The sequence below is a fragment of the Corvus brachyrhynchos genome, unplaced genomic scaffold (genome assembly GCF_000691975.1).
Source record: "Corvus brachyrhynchos isolate BGI_N302 unplaced genomic scaffold, ASM69197v1 scaffold31, whole genome shotgun sequence".
In the NCBI taxonomy this organism is placed as follows: domain Eukaryota; kingdom Metazoa; phylum Chordata; class Aves; order Passeriformes; family Corvidae; genus Corvus; species Corvus brachyrhynchos.
Genome location: NW_008236196.1, coordinates 1,788,006 through 1,813,294, shown reverse-complemented (window position 1 = coordinate 1,813,294; position 25,289 = coordinate 1,788,006). Strand labels below are relative to the sequence as shown.

The 25,289-nt window shown below is 40.0% G+C and overlaps 1 protein-coding gene across 1 annotated transcript in view; it reads left to right on the top strand.

Moving 5' to 3' along the window:
* Positions 1 to 25,289, top strand: part of KIF26B (kinesin family member 26B) — a 198,857-nt gene that overhangs the window by 104,439 nt on the left and 69,129 nt on the right. The gene's annotated exons all lie outside the window — the stretch shown is intronic.

The following is a 25,289-nucleotide window of genomic DNA, read 5'->3' as shown; positions in this document are numbered from 1 at the left end:
AGTGTTTGCATCTTCCTCCTTACTGGCTGAGACAAATGCACACAGCCTTACATTGCAACATGCTTACTTGTTTTGGTGTAAATTATTCTAGTCCAAATTTGTAATGGTTGTTCAAAAGTCCAGCTGATAAAAAACTCCAACCATGAACAGTTAAGGACCAGTAATCGATTTTATTTTGATACTTTCTGGAGACTTGACCTGTTATACTTCATAATGAGCTATGTTTTAGTAAATTGTGGAAATGCAACAAATAGCTAAGATCTGAATTAGAAGCTGAATTGAGTATTTGTCATGTAAATGTTACCATCTGAAATGAATTTCTTTAGAACTAGGTATCAATACAGATTTTGAATAAAAGGCAGAAGGATGTAAAGCTCTGTAAGATTGACTGCTTTGAGAAACTCCCTGAACCAAATTCAGCTATGACTCTCACAAGCAGGAGGCAAATAGTTTCATGAACGCCTCATTTCTGCTGCTGGGATTTCAAGAATGGAAGTATAAACTGCACCTTGCTTTTGTCTCACTCGGCAAACCTACATCTGCTGTCCTTGTTCCTACCCAAGAAGACCACTCATGAGAGCAACATGTGGTGACTGGAGTTTAAGGATTATTTAGGACAGCAGTTGCCACACAGTGGGCAGAAGTCCCTCTGGCAATTTCTTGTTACTGTGTGGGAATATACAGGAATTCTGTTCTTTCCCTTCTCAGAGCGATGCCATGCTGGAGAAATCAAATTTTGAAAGAGGCCATGGGAGCCTGTTTCATTTTAATGTCTTTTATTGTATCCCAAAATGGAAGCAGAATGGAGAGCTAGTTTATTAAAAGGAGAGTTTTAAGTCCTGATATTTTCTAAATTCAGACAGCTAGAGATTCAGAGCCACGGAGGGAAGGCTGTTGGTGGTCTCTCAATGAATAGACAAATAGATCAGGAAAACCAGTGTGTGAGTTAGCAGTCTTGACTGAGAGCCCAAGATTAAACAGGCACTCACAATAAACAATCCTTTTGCCCCTTTAAATGGCCCTAGTCAAATACAGCTGAGGTATGTTAATAGGTAAACTGATCTGGATACAGTTTATGCAGTACCTGGTCTGTTTAGAGAACAAAATTGTCAACATGGCAGCTTCCTAGTTTTTAAGTCATTTCATTTAAAAAAAAAACAACAGACAAAAAACCCCCAGAAATAAATCTTCATTTATGCACATTGGGCAGGCTGACCCAGCAATCAGACCTTCCCAGCCTGTGCATGCAGAAGTCAAACAAAAACACCTCTGTCATGCAGTGATGACTTTTAATTTGCACAAACCAAATAGCTGCCAGAGACCACATCACTTCCAAGAGTATGCAGGAGGAGGTGGAAGGATGAGGAGGATTGTAGACTGGCAAGAGCTTCATATAAAGTGAGATGTTAATTTGCATTTGATGATACTGAGCTTGAAAATAAAGACTGTTGCAACCCCATAGTATAAAAATGCTTTTCCCTGTGCTTCTTTCCTCCGATAAGGAAGCCAATTAGTCTCTGTGTTACTGATCTTAGAGATAAGACAGATAAGGAAAAGTGAATCTTCCTGTCAATTCAGACTGAAAAAATCCCCAGCTTCACTCCTACTTCCATGCCTTTGTCATCATGGTTCAGATCTGGTCCCTTTGAAGAATTTCTTTTGAGCAGATGTTAAAAATGTCATAAAAGAATGAAGGAAGAAAAGTAAGAATGAACTGGAAATTCTTAGAGCTTGCCTGAATGAGAGCTTTACCTTTGCAGAAAGTACACAACGTGGTAGATAAATCATTAGCATAGAAGAAGCAATAACTTTGTCATTGTTGTGCAAATTGCTGTATTTTGTCATTTATACTCATCTGACCCTTATACTTGTGGATCTCTGAGGATGTTACTTGTAATTCATTGGTTTTCTTTCCTTTGAATTGCCAGTACAAGCAGTTGGGACAATGCTGAAAGAACTTAACTGATAATGGGAAGGTAGTGTAATTTCATGTAAATCAGATACAGAATGCAGTTTAGAGATTAAGGTAGTATTGTGATTATGAAGAGTTCCTTGGAAATCATTCTTCCTTTTCCTTGACCATGTGAGCTTTTTTCCTCTGTATTTAATACAGTGGATGATGATGTGCAGAGGGAAGATAGGCTAAACAAAGGAGACTGACAGGAGCAGTATCAAAAGTGTAAATGGAGGTGCAAAGGGACCAGTGTGCTGTGCTCATCTTCTTTCTTTTGTTGTTCTTTTGTTGTTGTTTTCAGCTACTTCATATCACAAATACACAATTTTTGGATTTTTTTTCTTTTGTTTGGTCACAGAGATGTTACAAGGATGCTACTGATGTATTTACATGGATTCTGCTTTAAGCCTCGGAATATTGTTCTCATAGGATGTTCATTGCTATATGCTTCTGCCAGACAAAGAGAAATAATTTCCAACTGAGAAATTAGGTGCTTCTAAGGACTAGCCTTTTAGAATAGTCTGCAGTCAGAAAGATGATAGACATGCATGGTTTCCTCTTTATGCAGCCTTGATTGAGACACGATGAGCATGCTGCTGGCCTTTGCAATGGATAATTTTGTTAGAACAACGTCCTCTGGGAAAGGCTTTTATACAGCAAGGATGACAAGTGTGGCAAATTGCTTACAAACCCCAGACCTAAAGGCTTCTCATTCTGAAAGCTGCCAGCCCACAGTACAGCAGTGCTATGAAGCTGGAATTCAGTACCTGTTTATGCTGCTGTAAAAAGTGTCACTTTATCCTAAAATTTTTGCTTATTTTCTCAGAATACTTGTTTTCACAGGCCCGACAGGTTTGGGAGGCCCAGAGTACAAAAACTTAGAGCAGGATCAAGTATGGATTGCTTGTCCTTACACCAATAACGAGAGAAGTGATCACCTCCTGATGAAGTGAAATAGGTCACTATCTTCTTTCCATTCCATTTCTGTTATACAAATTTTGCCTGCATCCTCTTGCCTCATAGTTTTTTTGCTTTTTATCTTTTCTATTTCTGCTGTTAACTGACATCAGCTGCCAAATTCTATCCCACTGCATTTCTTACACACTTTATAGTGGTTGCACAAGTGTGTATTTTGAGGTGTGCTGCTTTTCTGATCTGTGTATCTTCTGAGGTATTTCACAGTGAAAGGGCTCTTATTCTAATTGCTTACAGTCTCATAAGCAGAAGTAGTCTCTGCAGTGAAATGAAGAGGCAGGACATCATTACCACAATGGGTGAGAGATCTGAAAGGATTTATAGTCTAATTTGAGTTCATTAAGGACTTCGATATTTAACTCTTCCAGCCCTTTTTACTAAGTGTCTCTAGTTTTCTGCACTGCAATACCACTCTTACACTGCAGAATTCAGCCCCTCACTACAGCTTACCCCTCATTGCCTTATGCCTTTGCTTCCAAGATATGACCTATCCATGTTGTTTTACTTACTGCCACTTTTTCATCCTCCCACATTCATCTCAGGCCTGCCTTCCATGTTGTCTCCTTTTTTTGGACTCTGACCTTTCCTTTTACACCAGTCTGTGTCTTCACTCCCATGAGCTTCCCCCTGCAGTCCTACCAACCTTACTCTAATAAAAATGGAGGAAGATGCCTAAGACACAGCTGAAGACAAGATTGAGTAGATCAGGGCAAAGTTCTGTGAGATCAGCTCTGCTGATATGTGCTCACTTACACCTGCTAAAGATCTAGTGCCTAAAATCATAGTAGCTTGCACCTGATGTATCCTGTCTAATTTTCTTTATAGGTGGAAGAAGTAGAACTTAGTTTAACTCTAGTTAGGTGAAGAGGCATACAAAAGAACTGTAATTGGTGCAAGTGCCATTACTGCAATATCAAATGTCTGTATTAGCTGGTATTTGAGATGCTGCTTGCTAGAAACAGCATTTTAACAGAATTACCATAGACAGAATCTTCACATTCTCCTCCCCCCTGCTCAGATAATGCTGCTACTCACAGTGTGGGCCAGGGTGATGCTACCAGCTCCCTGTTACCCTCCCTTCCTGACCTTTCTCTGCTGCCTTTTAATGTGAGGATCTGCTACTATTTCTCCCATAATGCTTTTTATTTCTGCTGATTCCATGAGCTTTATTGTACCTTTAGGAAGTATTTGTATGTTATGAATTATATTTTGCTCCCACACTGGTTTCTCATTTCATAAACAAGTCTTACAAAAATCTCTGTGTTGGGCAGTTACATATAAATTTGATCCTTTTGTTTTCTTCAGAGGGAGGATAAGGTAAATGATGGATTGCATTAATAAAAAATGTGTATTGCTGCATGTAAACTGGTCCCTTATGGTATAATATACCTCTCTTCAGTCTGTATCAACAATGTGTTGAACAAGGCATTCATTTAGAAAAGAGGAAAAATATCATCTAGCCTGAAAGCTCCAGTCTAGAGTTAGTACAAAGTAAGGGTTAGTGAAACATACAAGGGCTTCTTTGTCTAAACAGTGTTCCAAGGAGAAAAGGTCAGGAACAACCCACCTGGAATGTGGAAACTTTGGGACCATAAACGAAGAACCCCATTTTCATTTTAACAAAGAGTGTGGCTAGATGTGTGCTCATTATTTTTTAGTATGCTTGCCTAGAAAAAGCTGAATAGGCTGTTCTGGCTTATGCATACAGTGGGACATGACAGAGTTCTCATGCTTTCCTGTTGAACTTAACTGTATGTGTTGTGTCAGGATGCATCCCAGTAATCCTAGAGCAATCTCAGGCAAATCTTGGCCTCTCCTAACCCATCCCTCCACTAAGAGGGTGTCATGTGAAATTCAAGTACTCCTGAAATGACTTACCATGTCTGTTACATCATGTTCCTATTAGCAAGCCTCTGGAGGTTATCAGCACCGTTAATTAATGTGCCATGGATATGCTAGAAGTTAACATCACAAATCAAAGTATATTTATACTACTGTTTTAGAAGTCAGAGAGTTAGAAAGTGTACATATTGAAACAAGAAAATCCTCATCATTCAGCCAAAAAAGTAACGCTGGATTTTCTGTCATTAAACTGACATTTACTGCTGTAAATAATAGTGACTGCTAAAATCTCTTGGCTTCCCCAGTGTACAAATCAACCAAACACGGATTAACTAGTTTCCTCTGATGTGGTTTACACTAATCCAATATCCTCTGATAAGAGGAGAAGGCCTTTAATTAGAATGCTTTTGTTTCTCATCTGTGTATGCTGTGGCTTCTCAGAAAACACTCTTTAGCTTTAGTCAAGTAAACTTTAAAAATCTATTACCTGAATAATGCCTGGGGACATCTATGCAGGGCTTTTCCTGGTATCTTAGGGCTGGATGCATGTGCCTCAAAATTAACTTGAACATTACCAGAAACAAGATGTACAGATTGCTCCTTCCCTTTCCTCAGACTGGAAAGTCTGCAGATGGGTGGTACTGCATCATATTCTCAGTCCCCCACGTGCTTCATTTCACATGGGAATGACATGAGGGATAATGGGGGCTCTAGGCAACCTTCCATGTGTTTTAGCACTGTTTTTTGTTCTTGGTTGCAAGAGCTTCAGGGTTGCTCTTGTGTGCTTTCTGTCGTCCTGCTGGCGGCCATTGCTTTTGCCTGAGAGTTTTTGGAGTGGGGCACGCTCCTGCAGCATTTCCTTTGGTCTTCGCATGCCTTTATCACAGTGATCCCATCTGGGTTTGTTCAGTGGGAATACAGATTTCCCAGGTATGCTGCTCTACCTTGGGAGCCCCTTGTATTGTGGGTACTGTGTGAATATTGGATTCAGAAGCTCAATGACTTTGTTGTCATACAGAAACCAAATTGGTCTCTGAGGCTGACAGGCAGACAGCCGGCAGAAGCTGTCTGAGTTGAATGGTTTCATTTTCAAGTTTTAGCAAAAACCAAGATGAAAGTTATTAAAGGTGACAGTACTAGAAGCCAGGTTCTTTGGCAATATCTGCACTTTCACCTTTTCTAGATGTCATTATGTTCTTCAACCTGTTATCAGTTTACTCTCTGGTACTGTCACATTTGCTGTCTTCTGTCCCTTTTGGTCATCAAATTTATAGCAAACTTATTAGGGGTTGAAGGTAAAGAGATGGGGAGACAAAAAAGAGGCTGAGCAGGAGAAGCAATAGTAAGTTACTTTATTAGAATACAGGTGGGCTGGTGGCTGAATAGCTTAACTGAAGTTTTTGTGTAATAAAGCAGAAAACTTTCCATCTTTCCATCAACATGAATGCCTGAAATACCTCGCTTGCTGAGGATGGGGAAATACTTAGTGCCTTAGAGCTAAAATATTCTCAAGAACCTGAGAAGATAACTCTTACATGACTTGTGTTTGGGGTTTTTAGGATTTTTGGTGTGTGCAATTAGCTGAGTCATTCAAAGGTTGGTGTTCCCAGTAAACCAGATTTTCTTCTATTTAGGAATTCTATAGACTCTCCACTCTGTGGGAATCAACAGTTGGTGAGGGAGTCACAGTTTTAACAGGGTTTGAGATTTAAGCAGGGTTGTCAAGTCTTCTATGATGCATATAGGACTGACTGCAGCTGCACCTCATCTCAAGCTCCCCTACAGCCAAAACTACATCTCCCAGTTTCGAAGCCTGGTGACGTGTCCTCCTTGTCTTCGGCCCTGCTGACTGATGTGCTAACTAGCTGTGCCTGGTGTCTTGGGCCAAGGAGGAGGAGAGGTGCATCTGGAGAAGTACATGTTTCCCAGACTAGCTCTGGGGTCTTGCACCATGTGAGTGGATGTGCAGCTGTCCCATGCACACAACAGGCTGTTATGTGACTCAGCACATGGAGTTTCATCTGCCAGAACAGGAAAAGGATGAATCTAACCTGACATCTGTTTTTGACTCCCTCAACAGACATTTTACACTCTCAAGAAGCACATCATACCTACGTGGATTTTCTCTTGACCATCTGAGAACACACTTAGAGTCCTTCACCACATGTACCAGTCTTCTACATTGTTGTGCATTTGGCTTTGCTGCAGAAAAGTATTGATTTAAGTAGCTGGGAATCACAGAAAAGAGGAAGAGTGAGAAGAGAAAAGGAAGTTACATCTTTGTCTTAATGAACATTTTTAAATACTATCCCAGGCAGAGAAATATTTATTTGATACACAATAATTTTGCAGTGTAAACAATAATCTCAGATGAAATCATGCTAAAAAATGACCTCTCAGTTTTTTACTTTTCTTCTTTTGCTTTTCTTTTTTCTTTTTCAAATACATTTGGAACATTTTCAGAAGACTGTGTGTAAAAGTATGGAAACTCACAGCTTGGGAGAGAGAACATTGATTTTATCATTTTCTATAGAAATATACATGCACAGACAGAAGCCAAGTCACTGAAATAGTCTGTGACAAATGGATCTGGTCCAGAAAAGTCTATGTAATTAGATTAGCCTTTGGCCTGGCAAACACTTCATAAAGTTCCGTTAATACAGCGTGAGAGAGCTAGTAAAATGAAGAGAAATTTATTGTGGGCTGAAATGGGAAGAAAACCAAAACAAGACTATTCTTTTTAATTTCACGGCAGTGAATCCGCTGGATAAATATGCTTATTGGTTGGTCATGATAAGGGTGTTAAACTAGGAATGCTCAATCAACAATCTCCATATTTTTTAGACCAGCATTCTAAAAATCTTTACAGCACTCAGATGAGACATCTCTCTTCCATCATGCACTGAAAAACTGATTGCTAGGGGCAGTTGTTGTTTTTAATGTTTCCCATCAGCTTGTTCAGTGTTGTTCATCTACTTTAGAAAAGAAGATAACATACAGGAGTAGGTTATGGTCCTACGACCTGAGGAAAACAGAGTGAGCTGTGGCAGAACTCATGGTTAAGAGGGCAGAAGTGTTGGCAGTGCACAGCAAGGACCCACTTCTATTCCTGTTCCTCTAAAGGCAATAGGAATTTTTTCATTGGCTTCAGTGGCAGCCTTATTGGGTCTTTGAAGGCCTTTGAAAAAAATCCCCCTTCATTTCCAATTACTGTTCCCTGTGGTGTCAGTGCAAAAATATGCATCTTCTGTCAGTGCAAAAGATGGCTCCACATAGAACTTCTTTCCCCTGCAAATTAATATTATAGCACTTCTTTTGTCACTATGTGGCTGAAGAAAGTACAGCCTTGTCCATTAAATACAGCATGACTTTGTTATGAATGCAGACAAACGGCACAGTAGGTTAATGCAGTAGTCTACCTCTAGACATCTGGGTTCACACCCTTGCTCAGACCTTGTGTAAAAATGAGTCTGTAGTCCCAGAGGACTCCTTAGCACACCTCATTCACAGTATTCACAGTACTCCTGCATGTTTTGGCAGGTTTCCACCCCTGTCCAGAAAAGGCTTAGGACTGGAATAGCAGCAGACCTTTTCCAGGTGAGAAATGAAGAGTGCTGATAGAGAACTGCAAGAAAATTGCTCAGGCTCTGCTTGTGGTAGATTAATAGAAATACCACCAATACCATGCAGCATTTTGGTGCTTGTTTGGACACTTCCACAGTGCCGTTTGCTCCAGGCAGACACAGTTCAACACTTTTATGCCTTCCCTGTGGCAGCGGGTTGACCTTGTCCAGTTGCAGAGGGGAGTGGTAGAGCAGCTTTGGTTGGCACGTGGCATCCAGTCTAGGTCAGACCACCACACCTGTGTGCCTGCATGATACTGTGAGGAAGGTGAGATCCTGCAAATCCTGGGATTACTTAACACTTACTCTTTCAGTAATTTAAAGAGCAATTTCGAAAATTGAGTATGAATAGAATTATTACGTTGAGTAATGCATTACTCAAAAAAAAAAAACCAAGTGAATTTATCAGGAGAGAGACATATTTAGCCCAATTATGTCTTGGATTTATCGATTGTCAGATGCTGAGGGCAAAGAGATTAACTTTTCAAGATATTTGAGTTTCTTGCAAAGTAATAATAGCATGTAGCTAATGAGTCGCAGCAACTTCAGTTATGTAGAAATGTATAATGGCATGGAGGGAATCCTACTCTTGAAGGCATTGAGCACAGGTGGAGCTGCAAGGACATCAAGTAGATCCATACAAATTCACGTACATGCCTGTCTGTAACTGGCAAAGATTAGGTCAGTGGTCTGTACAGTCCAGTCTCCTCATGCCTGTATCAAAGGCCATTGCCTGGTGGTTTAAAGGAAATCTTGAACTCACTTGTAGACTGTGAAGCAGCACTGGCTGGGAAGATGAGAGGAAGGATTCTTTCATGATGGTTGTGGACAATTAGGTGACATGGTGTAGGAGGAGATTTGGTTGTTTATGCCGTAGTGAGTGTTGTTAATTAAAGGGAAATGGTTTGTATTATCATTCTTAGAGTTACTTCCCCTGCTTGAGAATTCAAAGGGAACATGGGATGTTAGAAATAGAAAAGCCAGCTTCATCTTCCTGTCATTCACTAACCTTTGCCGTACTAAAGCTCCCCATATTTCAAGTTCCCAATGTACAGAGGGTAGCTGAATTCAACACAGAGATCATGTCATATTTGGGGGAATTATATTGCCAGCTGTACTGATGGAGAAAATGTAAGTGTTTGGCCACCTGTAGACTTTCCTCCTCCTCTTCACCGAGGGCATCAGCCCAGTTAAAGTAATCAATCGTCCGTGTTCAAATCCTGGGAGAGATATTCAGCCCTTCGGGCAATGGTGGTCTCCAGCCAGCCTGCCTCTTTCTTTGCTGAGGAAGAAGTCCAGCCCCTGATTCCCAGCCCAAGATATGCCTCTCTTTCAAAAGAGTTTGACTGTTGTTCTTAATAGTTTCCTCTGTTGCGAGACCCCGAATTTTTGGGGTTTCTATGACAACGATCTTCTTTTCTTACTTTTGGTCATTCCTAATAGTGAAAGCTTTGCAGCCTGAAAAGATTCCATTAATCTTCGAGAGTTCAGTTGACATAAACAAGTCAAGGTCCTATGATTATCTAATCTTTCTGAAAGTTGGCGTGTTGATAAAGTCAGTGGGCCTGCTTTGGATTTTTTCCCCACAAATATTGACGTATATTAAAAAAAAAAAAAAAAAAAAAAATCTACCCATTTTTTTTTAGAGAGTCTGTATACTTCTCCTCTACATTTTTATTCTTATGCAGAAACTATTTGAAAAGGGTTAATAATAAAGATTTCCACATGCTTCTCTAGGTTTATATGTGAAAAGCATTCCTACTTTTTCCTTGGAAAATGTAGATTCAGAAGAGTATGCCATGTATGTCTACAGAAACTTGAAAGTTTTCTGCACAAAAATATGTTGAATTTTAGGCTGGATTTTGGGGGTGGCTTTTTTTTAGAAATGAAACTTATTTTGCTTCATATTAAGATAATTATTTTTTTTAATGGGGAAATGTAGTGTGTGTGTGTGTAGACTTTGCCCTGAGTATGCATTTCTAGAAGTATAGATTAACTCTGCAAAATACACGATACACTACTTCAAAAAGATAATATAATTGTGTGATTAGAACTCTTTATAGATATCAATTTGCTCAATTTTACTTTCCTCCATTTTATGGAATCTAGTGTAAAAATTTTAAAAATAGCTGGTTTTTTGTTCAACTCGGATTTTCTTAACTCTTTCAGCACTTAAATGTTTAATACATGCCCAGTAAGTAGGTCTGGTTCTACTAAAGCAACAATTTAGTTTTTAATGTCATTTTTTGTTTCAATGTCTATATTTAAAGATAGCTGCTCCCTGTCAGGTTATGCTAGTTGCCAATACCTGTGTAATTGGGTTTTTTAAAAACTGATGACTGAAAGTTGAACTGTTGATTGAGCTAAAAAATAGCTGACTTTTTTTTCCAGTCAGTTATTTTTTGGTTGGTTTATTGTTTGTTTTGTTTTTTTTTTTCTCCCCCCAAAAAACTGTTTTGACGCTACTCTTTAGGTATGGAGTATTTTAATTTCATAATTATTTTTGTTTATGTAATGCATCATATAAGCTACATTTTCAAAGTATTTTTTAAGTCAGAGAGGAAAACACTGTTTTACCAACACAGACTTTTTAAATGAATCCAAAATAATTTCAATATTTCCCAGAAAATTTTAGTTGTAACATATTTTTATTTCTATTGAAACAAAACAAAAATTCTATCCTGAAAAAATAGAAATTATGAGTTTTGGGTCTTTAAATATGTAATTGAAAGTTGTCAAGTTAAAGTGGAACTTATTTCCTGTAACCAAAAGACCTTCCATTGTATAATTCAACAAGATACACATTTCCAATTTGGGTATGTGTGAGAGTCCTTCTGTTACCCCAGGAAAAAAAAAAAAGCATTTTGCAAAATATGCTGCCTGATTTGAATTTGGAATTTTAATTTCAGGGAAATGAAAGCTATGCTGCATATGTTGAGAAGACAGGCTTTGAGTTCATCCCTGGCCTTTGAGGGGGAGGGGACAATGTTTCCACGCCTTTTGTAGGTGTTTGCAGCAGTGAAGGACTGTTGCCACAAGTGAGTGGCTTGGTCCAGCTGTATCTATATGGTCTGTAGGGTTTGAGCTCCATAGGATCCAGAATGGCTTCTTTGCCTACAGAGTCTGCAGCTTCTTGAATGGGCTGAGGTTTGTTTTGGTCCTCAGAAGTATTTAAAGGTGATTAAAAGTTTTGGGTTCAAGTGGCTTTTTTTTTTGAGGCTCATGTTAATACAACAATCAAGATATAATCTGCCAGGTCTTAGAAATTTCTCTCCTGTATTAGGCCTATAGAAAATCATAGCATACTGAGCCAGCAAATAAACTGCCTCTTTCTAAAGGAAATCACTGAAGAGCCAAGGCAGCAGATTCACAGAGCAGATTCCTTGTAACATATTCAGGCATTGGTGTACCTTGTCAATGGTAGAAACTTTTCTGCCAGGTGAGATAGTAGGAGGGATTCTGAGTTATTCTTATCTGGAAGTCACTGTTGATTAAAGGCATTTTCTTCCTTGTGCCTTTGTCCCTCTGGTTACTTGCAGTGTTTTGGAATACATTTTGGAGGATGTTGCTGTCTGTGGATGTTCATGCAGTAAGAGATGTAGTAAATCAGGCTTACTGTGCATGTCAGTGAGCTACACAGAAAAGATTTGAACCATAGACCACAATAGTTTGGAAAGAGTTATTATAATGTGTCAAGTCAATAATTCACATTTTAGAAAAGCCCACAGTATAATTTTACAGTTTGGATTCATTTTACAACCTATGAGGCCATTAATCAGGACTATGTAAGGTCTCCTAATGCAGTTTTATATAATCTGTATGTTTATGTTTTGACATGATGAATTGTAACAGCTTAATTAAAATAATATTAAGAGGTTTACTGAATTGCACAGTATCTGAGGACATCCCAAGATAGTCACTCCACTAAAAATGTGCCTTGTTTTATCTTATTACACACATAATTCCTGAAGCACCTTGATAGAGACTACATTTCTTGAAACATCTATAAAAATTGGTAGAAATTAATGACAGAATGAATTTCCTTTATATTACATATCATATGTTGCATGAATTTCCTTTTCATATGCAATCTTAACCTTACCAAACCTTGTATTGGATATTTGCTACTATGTGCATTCACCTGCAGTCAGGTGAGATGTGCAGCATTTAACAGAAATACAGGAAGAGCAGTGGTATAGACAAAGTAGTGTGTGAACCATGACATATTACCAATTATTAGCTTTAGCTTAGGGAATAATCTGAATCAAAATCTAGATGTAATTATACATAAAGTTGAGATGCACACTGTCCAAAGATCTATATTCCAATTTTTTATTTGTATAGCAAAAATACTATGTAAGAATGAAAGATACTTGACTATTAAAGAGGTAAACACAGGACTGCATGGTTTGCAGCACTCGCAGATAGATGAGTGTTGCTGTGAGGGCAGTCCTTAAAAAAAATGAAGCTCTACTAAAGTAGAGCTTTAGTAATGGGCAACAGGTGATAAAGGCAGCTTTAGACATGCAATTAAAAACTCGAGTTGTTAATTTTTCACCTTAAGAGTTGTCATAATGCCTGTTACTGTACCTGAAGCTTCCCAGCTGGACAGATTTATGCTCCATTCTGTCTAAATGTAGTACTGTCAATTCCAGGAACTATTTAGAAGGTTTTATGTACTGAAAGAAGTGAGGAAAAACCAAGTTGATCCAAGTTTGGGCTTTGGCTCCACCAGTGAAAATCTGAATATTGTTGTGGTTGGCGTGACTGATTTGGATTCTGGCCCAGCTCAGGCTACACTGGCTTTCTGTGCTTCTCACATTTCATACTGATGTATATGATCAGTCTGGCTCAAGTCATTTCAAGACATACCCTTTTCAGGTTTAGTGGTATAAAACCATCCTTCACCAGACAGGCAGGCAGTAGATCTGTCTCCTTCTCTAACACATAGCGCTGATTTAGGATCACGTTAGATTTGAAGTTTGAATATTTCATCAAAGTTCCTTCTGTGCTGCACATTAAAAATGACTCTGTAAGTGTAATTTGTTGTGGTACCTTCTCCCTTTTATCACTCTGATATATTTTACCTTGCTTATTTGTTCTGCCTATGCTCTAATCTGTTGTGGAAAGATGCTTTTTAATTAAAAAAAAAAAGTCATCTTCACCCCGCTTTTTCCCCCCTTCATTAATCTCTCTGTTTTGTGATGAGCAACAAAACCTTACAGGCATCAAAGAACGTTTCTTTCCTGATACTAAGCTACAGTGGTGACAAGCATGGAGGATGAATTATCTTAACATGAAAGATCCCTTTCTTGCTCAAGAAAAGGCTAGTTGCTTCAATCATTTGTGAAACCTGTGCACTGACTGCTACTTTTATAGCCATTGTCTGGCATGCAGTGCCACCAAGGACAAATAGCAGTGTCACCAAAGAAATTGTCATAGTAGGTAGAAAAGCACTGTTTAAAGAGATGGATTTAGAAACAGGTTAATTGTTGTAATAGCTAGCATATCTCCAGTAGTATCAACAGAGTGGCTCTCTGCAGGAATTGCTACCCATCAAAGGCACCAAGGCAACCAAAGTGGAAATCTTCAGATTTTAGAGATGAAGCAGCCAGCTCTGTCACCCGACTCAGAGAGAGAGATGGAGCTGTGGAACTGTGTCCTGCCCACCCCATCAAGGTTCTCCACTTGTTCTTATCCACCACCAGATTACTCTTTTTATCTGCATCAGAAAAGAGAAATCAAATGGCCAGTGTAGTCCAAGGTAGCTAAAAGTGAAGCCTTCTTAAGCAGTTCCTAACTGATCAAGGGCCTCATCTTTAGAAACTAAGCTTACAAAGCTGTTGCAGTCCCCATCCTGCTGCATCCCATGTACAATGAAAGGAGTCTTGCTTGGATATGTACAGTCCAGGATGAGATTATTCTTAGCTATTTAAATAACACCATGAAGACTGATCACAGTGGACTCAGCCTCTGGCAGCTTTGGCACTTAAAATTAAGGTTTTTAAGCCACATAGGACTAAAGCAAACTTCATTAAACCTCTATTTTCATGATCTTGCTCATGTTTGTGGATTGTGATTATAGCCCTTAGCTAGTAATTGCTACTCTATATACTGCTGGATCAGGATTATCAGCAAAGTATCTGGAGTTACCTTGTGCTTCTTTGTTAGACCATTTATTAAGAAATGTAAAAGCTTTCCAAGATAGTAGAAACTACTTGTTCCTTTGATACATGCTGCTCCTAGATATCAGGAAGAGATAAAGTGCTTACCCTTGTCTTGATTTGTAATGTTTGTCTGATTACCTCGTTAATCTGGGGTTTTGAAACCCAAATACAAATGCATTTTTGCATTTGTATTAAGCAGCTCAGCCTGTCTAGAGTTACAATGAGGATTGTTTTAAAGGTGCACCTGGAAACCAAGTTAAAATAATCCTGTATAACTAGCATCTTAGGGACAAAGTACTATTGTGGCAAAGTTTTACTTTAACAAAACTCTGGTAATGACCATTGCATTCATACTCAATAAGTCCTTATTTTGTGTTTTGTACATGGAAAAATCTAGTTATACTCAGTATAAAAAACATATTTTCAAGACTCAACAATGTATGTTTTTATAATTCTTGTGGATAGCAGCTGCAGGCTATCAGTCTGGACCCTTGATAAATGATTTTGACATTTCCTGCAGACACTCCTCATGAAAAAGGCTTTTTATTTATTCTCAAATGTTGAATTCTGCATTATTGATCAGGTGCCATTCATTAAGGTTGCTACTTGCTAGAAGAATTACGCAATTCCTAAGTTACACACAGCGTAATGAATTATTCTGTTGACAAATAGCAGTATTAAAGGAATGTTAAGGTTGCATGGTTAAGCACTCAGAAGTCAGAAAATGGCAGTCGAGGTTGAAGATGATGGAAATTTTGCCCAAATTAAGATTGCAGAATTACAGCTGAGGGCATGTAGAAAGACTACTCACAGACACTGGATATTTATTCTAGGGCAAGTGATTGGTTACCAGTGTATTCACCAATATTGCTGGTATTTGTTGCAACATTTAACAAAGCAGGAAACAGTGGATGAAATCATTAGTGGTAGGGGTCACAAAGCAGATGGCTCTTCACTGGCTCTTTCTCATTGCTATAGAGCTGCATTCATCAAGGAGGAGGGTCAGTGGCAATTTTACACTGTTATACTGCAGCTCAGGGTAAAAGAAGTTAGTAGGTCTCTGTGACAGGAGACAAGTTCCATTTGTCAAAGTACTGTTTGCATTTAGTTCCCATCAGGGGCTTCCATTTAGTTTCCTTTCTGTCATTTTTGTTTATGTGCCTCTCTGATTTGGTATCATTTTTGTTCTGTTCTGTTTATGTTTAGTACAAAATAAAAAAGCACAGGAAAGCAGTACACTCCTGGTATCTTGGTTCTGTGATCAGTCAGGCCAGGATCAGTGCTAAGCAAACAGCAGCATCCTCATTGCCTGCATACCTGGATATCTTCCCATGGGAACACAGGATGCGGTGGAGATGAGCTGTACTGTACCTGGAGTCAGACGCATGCCCAGGAGTCAGCATCACAGAGTACTACACAGAGATCCTTAGAACCAGCTGTGCAGACTTGGCTAATATGTCTCTGGGTTTTTCCAAGCAAGTAAGAGCATCCTTGTACCACCAGAGGCTGTGTTTGCTTTTGGGAACAAATTTGCTCAGACATAGGACTTCCTTGGATTTTATTTCCTTCAGGGGTAAGAGTCAGGCTGTAGTGCCTTCTAGAGGCTACTGAAAATCCCAACATGATGTTCACTACTGGTCAGAAAACAAATGAATGTTAGGACTGGGGAAAGCATAAACAGTCCAGAGTCTGAGAAGCACAAGCAGTCAGAGCCTCAGCAACTGGTTCTGGAAGAGTTGGGAGAGGTAACTTCGTGTACTGTGTGTACCCAGGGGAGACTTCTGTGGGGTAGTTCTCACCCCACCTCCAAAAGGAGTGCCAACATCCCACAAATGGCACTATAAACACATCCAACCTAAACAGTGTCCCCAGTGGGCTGCAGATTTGGTTTAGACTACAGGCTGACTCATTGGAGCCCATGGCTCCCTCTGCCAAGATGTGTTCCTCCCAGTTTGCATCTTGGGTCACGTGAGCCATACAGGTATTGGCAAAGCACGGTTTGGGAGGGAGCAGAGGGATGGCAGTGCAGCCCACCACAGTGGGAGGCTTACGGGGTAGAATGCTGGATCACTGTTGGAGATGGAAGATTATGGAGTTGTGTGAACCTTCAGATGCATCTTGTATGACCTTGTCTTCTATTCTCTTGTTCTGGGCACAATAAATAATTCTGTTTATTTCAAGGGAATGCAGAATTAAGCCCAAAATAAAAGTCAGGGATTTCTGTTAAGGCTCAAGAAAAAGCACTTTTAAGTTGAGATAATGTGTAGTTACAAATGGATCTCATTCATTCTGAGTGGGTGCTTGGCTCTGAAATTATTGTGCCTCCCTGTACCACTGCTAAAGATAGAAGCATGAGGGTACTATTAAATAGGATGCAACATGAAAGAAAAAGTAAATTTAATATTATGTTTATGCCCTTGTAAACATTATAGTCTACAGTTAAGGGATAAGAAAGGGAAGATCCAGAGTTCAGGTAGTCTATTTAGGTAAAGCACACTTTTCCTGGGATCTTAGACAATTCATCTACTCTTAAGCTTTATTTCTGCCATTGAAAATTAAGAATAATTGTAAATATGTCTTGATCCTGTCAGAAGACTGCAAAGCCCCGAGGGATCTTCAGATGAAATGTTCACTAGCAATGTAGATCATATCATTGCTTGGATCCAGGTTTTATCATTTCCTCGTTTTCCAAATTTAATTTTATTGGGGGTTGTTCCTAACTAAGGTCAAATCCTCATCTCATATAGTTGCAGGTAAATAAGGAATTATTGCTGAATTCAATGACACTATAATGTATTACATTCCTCACTAAAGCATCTAGCTCTACCCCTTGAAGTTTCTACTGATTGTTTCATGCAACATATGGTACTGGAGGCTGCTTATACTCCTCCTGGAGACTGCATTTCTCCTCTGAATACCCAAGCACTTATTAGATATCTCCCCTCTATTGCCTAATATGATAATTGTAGCCCCTTTGTTTTATATAGACTCTCTTTCACAATGTGGCCCCGTGCTTTCTTCGGGATTTTTTTCCTCACCACGAATTCCCAAATTCCTAGTCAGAACCATCCCTTTTATTTACTGTCTGTCATTATGAGCTGCCACTCCAAAGTTTTACACATTTTTTTTCCACACTTATCTGCATTAAACTGCAATTTTTCACTTCTGGCTTGGTTTAAATAATGTAAATCCTTCTTGTCTGATTGTATTGCTATTTGTTATTTATGGTGGATGGTGTACACTTTTATGTGCAGACTGGGGAATCTTCTTTTGTATGCAGCCATGGAGATCATCTTTATAAATAATGGAAAACCTTACAATTGTGATTATACATCTATTTGCAATACCTGTATATCCTTTGTTTCTCTAGCACTGAAAAGATGTCTCAAAGACACGTGTAAGGGAAATTTTGTCTTTTATCTGCATTCTTTCCATAGAAATTCTTGTTTCCTTAGACAAAAAACCAGAGAGCCTTGTTCATCTTGGAATTCCTCATCTCCTGAGAATATATAATGTGAAGCCCTCAGTGTCACACTTTCTTGCATTAGTGATAAGATGACCTGCTGCTCATACTTACGAAGCTGCATCCTGTGCACCTCTTTCACAGCTTCACAAAAAGGGAAACTGGAGCTTTAAGAAATAGTATAGCAGACATAATTATCAAGGCACGTGCTTGAGATATTGCTACTGTTGATACTGCTTCTGCTTTCTATCAACACCAGTCCTCGTGACAGCTGAGGCAGTTCAGTCATGTTTTGCTGGAAGGGCAGGTTTCTAAGAGAAAGCTTAAATACACAAAGCAAAGTTCTCTTCAGTCTTTCTGCACAGCAGCCAGAGAAGAGCATGGCCTATGAGAAGGAGCCAAGTGACTCACCACTGCTGTCTCCCTGCTCCCCAGGGGGCTGATGGCAGCCTTATGCAGGCAGCAGGAAGGACAACGGCCTTGTCATCAATCACGAGAGCAGAGAAGTTCCTTTAGGGAGCCTGCCTTGCTGATGCCGCAAATGTGTTTCATGGGTTTGGCTGATTTGTCTGTAGGATCTGTAGATATCAAGCCAGGTTGGAATAGAACAGAGCAACATATGGCACATCACATGCTTGGGAGATCACCACTGCACAGACTGAGTTTCTTGTATTTAACACAGAGAATGCTAAACATGGCTAAGCTGTGCAATGATCTGTGACTGGGACAATTCCGTGGCTTAACCATGGCAGGCAGCTCAGTCCCACACAGCCTCTTGCTCAGTCTCTCCCAGTGGGATGTGCCAAGAGAATCAGAAGGGTGAAAGTGAAAATCTGTGTGTTGAGATAAAGACAGTTTACTGGAAAGAGCAAAAGCTTCATGCACAGGCAGAGCAAAATAAGGAATTCATTCACTACTTCCCATGGGCAGGCAGGTGCTCAGCCATGTCCAGGAAATCAGGGCTTCCTCACGTGTAATGGCCACAACTCAGCTCATCTCCCTCTTTCTCCTTCTTCCCCTGCTTTTATATGCTGAGCTGCCATATAGTGGGGGTTATCCTTTCAGGCACTTGGGGTCATCCATCCCGACTGTGTTCCTTCCCCGCTTCTTGTGCACCCCCAGGCTACTTGGCAAGGTGATACAAGATGCTGTAAAGGCCTTGACTCTGTGTAAGCTCTGCTCAGCAGTAACTAAAATGTCCCTGTGTTGTCACATCATAGGGACAACATATGTTTCATCATAAATCTACAACACAGTCCCATACCAGCTACTGTGAAGGAACTAAACCCAGTACAGACTATAAAATAAATTAAACAGGAACAGGAAATATTCCTGGACACTGGCACTCAATCATCGTAGTCCTGCATTGTTAACAAGGTCCCTGGCATGGTGTTGGGCACTCGTCTCTCCCAAACAACTCCAGGCATGGCTCTCAAATTAGCACGGGCAAGGGAGCATCTTGCAGGCTGTTGGATATGGCCACACCATAGCAGAGGATGAGAATTACAGGGAAAGTTGCCAGTTCTCCATTTTGTGCCAGGTAACAGTTTTTATCTTGTTTAATTTACTACATAAACACTTTGTGTCTAAAGACCCTTTTGAAAAAGCTGTATTAAGTAGGAAAAAAGGAATGGGTGAAATGCTCTACTCACTGAAGTGAAGCAGTATATATGCTTGATTTTGAAAGGTACCAAGGAAAAGATGAGCTCTAGAATTCATGGCAGTCAATTGTACTTGTACTATGCACAGAGAAATAAGTTCTTGTCATAGTGGGGGAAGCAGAGTAAATTTTTGCAGTAGTGTGTTGGAGCCTTAAGTAAGCATCTGCTCACTGTACTGATAGGCAGTGGGTGCATGCTTACATACCTGCAGATCCACTGCAGGGAAGACAAGATTTGCCAGCTGATCCCATGTTGTTCATGCTGGGATTGTTGAAGGCTGTTTTGGCTTGTTCAGTTCTTAAGAAAATACCACTCTCAGTGATGTTTAAAGATATTCTCAATAAAAGAAAAAGAAAAATAATTTCATCCCAGCACATGGGCTGAATTATCCTGTTGTTGGTCCCATCGTAGGTGCAGGTATGTGGAGAATGTCAGAAGCTGGGAAAAATCCTCCTCCTGCTTGAGGCAACACACAGACTGCCCAGTTATGCAGTTCTGAAATGCAGACTTGCCTTAAAGAAATCATAAGAAAGCAAAAGGAAAGCCATGAACCCAGTCTGCATGTGGGGAGCCTTAAGAAAAGACTGTTTTCCATGACGGGATGTTCCTCATGTCTTCTTTGTTTTTTTTTTTTTTTAAATTTAATTTTTTTTAACAGTAGAAGAAAGTTGCAGTGGTCTCTGTTAAATTAGAATCTAGTAAATGCTGAAGTAGCAATGTTACAGCTGAATGGCTGGGCTGATGTATGTGCTGGTTTCAGACAGTGTTGGTGCTCAGCACTGTCTTTCAGCTGTACCAAACCACAGTGACAAACTCACAGCTCCTGCTGCCATGAACAGTACTGGAAGTGACTGAGCTGTGCCCTCTGACCTGAGTGTATTACACACCAGATTTTATTGAATTCATTATTAAAGTTGCATCGTCCAGCTGAAAAAGTATGCAATCATGATAAGTGCTTCCCATTATTGCTACAAGTCCAAATTAGTTTAACTGCTGTACAGGATGGGGTTGATGAGCCGGTAAAATTTTAGCAATTACACAAGATAGAAACAGAGGAACTGTTGTAAAAAAAGAGGAGACCTGCATGCTCTAATGCTATTGCTTTTTCAGTTGTTTTCACTGTTTTTCCAAAGCATCAGTATCAGTAACAGCCATTTCCACCAGCAGCAAGAGTGTTCAGGCCTGTGTGTTTTCTAATTTGTGCTAAAGAAAAGCACTGAAGCCTAGGAGAGTTACCTTTGTGCAAATAGAAAGAGAGGACAATGAGGCCTGTTTGCACATGCTTCCCGACCAGCTCACACTGGCATAATTCACCTGAGTTTGTTTGTGGGTTTTTTTTCCAAATGTGACCATATTTCCATTAAAGCCATGTCCACTCATACAATCCTGCATTTGTTGCATTCTGGGTCAGTCTGTTTATCTTGACCTCCTAGATTTCATGTTAGCATGATCAACTAATTGTCTCATGATCTGTGAGAAAAATCTTTTAACATACTTACAGGTGGTTTCATATCCTCTGGGATTCAAGCTTTACATCCATCATGCAAAAGCATGTAAGTGCACAAGTGTATGGGATGGCCTAGATTTTCTTTGCCATAGTACTTTGTGGCTGGCTACAGCAAAAATGCATGCCTCCCACCATTATTTACAACTGTAACAGTGAGAAATTACAAAACCTACTCTTCATTAACCTCCAATAAGGCTGTTCCTGCAGCCAGTGATTGCCATTACACTGATGGAGTGCTGAAACAGCTCAATAGTCCTGGCTGGCCTGTCTCGCCTGTGACTGCACTGCAGCTCCTGCCTCCCACCACTACCCAGAACACGTCCAGCAGAAGCTGCTCAAATGATTGATGAGAAAAGCAGCTCATAAAGGCAAGCACAGTGCCTGAAGCAACAGCTGTCTAGCCCTGTCCCTGCAGTAATTAGATAAATGAGCCCCAAATGAAATCTTACAGGCAGGAGTAGAAGGAAGTGATAATATCCCCAGTGTTGATCTCTGCTTGTGTTGCCTCATTCCAGTCTGTGTTTGTAGCTATTCGTGTGTGATACAGATTTGACACCGCTTACCTCTCCCACCTTCCCTGCTCATTTTGCTGCCGGTCCTGCAGACAGACCCCTGTGGGCACAGGAGACATGGCAGTGTCACTGGCTGGACTCTGCTTTCTTTTTTTTTATATCTTTGGCACCAGATCTACTTTGCAGAGTGTGCTGAACCTTTGTCCTTCTCCACAGAGTATGAACATAACAAAAGGTCCATGACAGGTCACAGATTGAGTTTATCTGAGGAAAATCCTGCAATTAGCAAATTCCTTCTTTGAGAAAGAGTAGTTGTGTTTATAGGGATGCATAGATAAAAAAGGAGAAAGAAAAATGGTTCAGGCAACTGAAATTTTCAGAGTTGATTAAAAGGCTTACGGTTATTTCTACAGTACAGTAGCATAGTGATAATACAGCAATTCCCCTGGGTCTTCCCTTGGGGCTACTGAATGGTATCCATGAAGGAACCCACCAGTGCCAATAATTGCCATTTAGAGAGAAATTTATGAAAAAAAATTATATATATTCATAAAATGCTTTAAAAAACAGTGTATATGATTGAAATACACACACATGTGTAAAATAAGTACATAGACAAATATACAAAAAAAACCCTTTTGAGGAAGCCTGAACAGTACAGCTCTGATTCTGCTCTTATTTGTGGCATTTCACATCTGGAGTAATATTGTGAATTCAATGACTGTAGAACTCATGTAAGAGCAAATCATGTCTTTGAAGGCAGGAACTGAAGTTCAGAGACGTAAATAGGGGTGCTGTTGGATTAAATAGTTGTCCAGTGAAATCCTGTAAACTCATAGGAGAAAGCACATTAAAAAATGCTAACAGCATGAGCAGAATTAAGAAGTTATATCCTATAAAAGGCACAGTAGTGATGCAGAGCAAGTGACCTTTTCTTTTATTCTGTCTCTCCACTCCTAAGCTGGAGTAATTTCTTGCTGAGTTCAGCCAAATTTGCATGGGTGTAAAATGATATCAAAATTAAGCTCAGGTTGTTTTACCAAGAGCGCATGTCTCAGGAGATTGCTTTCATGTTTCCCCACGGAAACAGTCAGAGGTACATCTAGGGCTGGGCACAGCCAAGATCTGGTCACTGGAATTCAAACAAGAATTTCTGGCAGACTGAGTGGTCCCAGTAATCGCAAGTGGTATCTCTGAGACGCTTCAATTACAAGAGATTAGTGGGAAACTGTAGCAGTGGACTAAAGGAGTAATGACACACGGGAAGTGAAGCAGAAAACCCGCTTTCTTCGTTTTAGAGGAAGTTCAATTTATACTCTATTTAAATATAAATTGCAAGCATAAAGTATTAGAGTTCTTAAACTTCACTCTTCAGTTAGTTTCAAATTAACCATACCATATTTCTGAGTTCCCCAGAGCAGCACCGTGATCTTCAGCCTGTCTGTTCCTTAAATTGAGCTGAAGTCTTTTGAGTCCAGTAAGTTCCTATGCTACCCCTATAGCTGGTTGAGTTACATTTGCCCACCCCTGTGCTGCCTCCCCTGTGGTGTGGATTTTTAGGGGCCAGCACGGACTCTGAGCCTCCCCTGCTAACCCCCAGCTATAAATTGCATGAAGGACTGTGAAACAGCAGGGCAGGAGGCTGTGGTCTCCCATCATTTCTACTGCTGTAGCTTAGTTGATTTACTCTTGTCATAACCACTGTTGGGAAATGCTTTGCCTGAATCCTTGGGTTTAGGTTACAAGCATAATAATGTTTTATAATGGAGTGTGAATCTAATGGCTACTGCCAGTCCTTTGAGGGCAGTCAGTGACTGAATGTCTCAGTGTGCCTGGCAGTGAAGTAAGCTGTGACTCTGCCCCCTGTACAGGTGGGCAGTGTAAACAGACTGCACTCACAGCTCGCAGTCATACTGCACCTGGACACAGCCATCAGGAGGGGTCCTAGATCCCCAGTCTCAGGCTGATTCCCAGACCACAAGCTTGCCTGGCTTCTCAGAAGATATATCTGGATCAGATGTTTTAAAATCTGTTTTGGTCTGCCTAGTTTACTGTGCCACAGTTACATATGTAGTTCTGAATGTGTTTCTCAGGACTGAAGTTTGCCTGTATTTTGCCTGCCCATTGGATTTTTGTTATAGTCACAGCTCCCATGGCATATAGGGGACATACAGCCTGCACAGATGGGATCTAATTGTTTTCTCATTAATGTAATGTAAATCAGGAGTAATTTGAAAGGGATTGCACTAGTGTGAAACTGGCCTGGAAGAATATTTAAGTGCCTACAAATTACCAGATGAGTTCAAATAATCTATTGTTACTACTTGTATTCTGTGTCCATCACGCTCGTGTGCCTAGCTTTATTTTTGCTGGCATTTGATTTTTGCTGGAGACTGTCACGCAGCTTTGTGTTTGTGTGTGTGCACGCTACGGAATTTGGGCCAGGCACTGTGCTGCCCAGAAGGGGCATTTTTATTATGCTTAGAGCAAAAAAGAATAACTTTAGGCAGCCTACAATGTAGGCACCTATATCTCAGGTGAACATTTAAGATGCCTGTGGTGCTATAGAGAAAGCAAGAGGTATTTGTGGAGTTCATCTGTTATAAAACAGAACATGCAAATTAAGTGCTAGAAATGCCTGTTCCTCTCTGTTGCCTGCAAAGGGGTCAGACAACTGACTCAGAGCCAGCTCCTGCAGGCCGATCTAAATGGAGGTGAGTAGAATTACCTATGATATGGTGTCCCAAGGCACACAGACATCTTCCTGATGAGTAAGAAGTGGTCCAGCCATGAGAATACCCACATGTAATTAATATAATATTCCTCTACCCGAACACATAAGAATGTGCTCTTTTCCAGCCTAAATTATTCTAGGATTCTGCGTAGACATGGGGCTTAGGGGCATGTCTTAGTGCTGGACTTGGCAGTTACAGGTTAACAGTTGAACTCAAGATCGTATGGGTTTTTTTCCCAACCCATGCAATTCTGTGATTCTGTGAACCATTATTTCTCAAAACAAAAATCCCAAATGCACAGGAAATACAAAGGTTCATGGCAATAGAAGTATTTTTCTTGAGAAATGTCTATATTCAGCCATGTTGAGGAGCAATATATGCTGTTAGACAGTGCCTGGGGCTTCTGAGTTGAGGGTTTTTTGGTTTTTTTTTTGCTAGAGTTTCATTCACTTTATCTGATGCTAGTAAATTTTTAGGATTTCAGTTAAATTGGTATTTTACTCTTGGGAAAGAGGAACCTGATGCCTTAGCTTCTGTCACTACAGCTGTTGGAAGTTAGGAGGATTTGCAGTGTTACTTCAGTAAGAAGTGGCAGGTATTAATCTGATTTTGTGTGAACAGGTTTAGATCTGGACTCATGCCAGTGATATTACATCATAACAAAGCTGGTGTAGCTGAGGTTAAAACTGAATGCCCATACAGTTTGAGGCCAGAAAGAATTCTTAGACTGCCTGTATATGAAAGATTGTTAAATTTCACACACTGTCCATTCTCCAAAACCCTAAAAAACTTACCCCAGGGTAATTGGTTAACTCTCCTTGGCACACAAAGATCAAGGATCTGAAGGTTA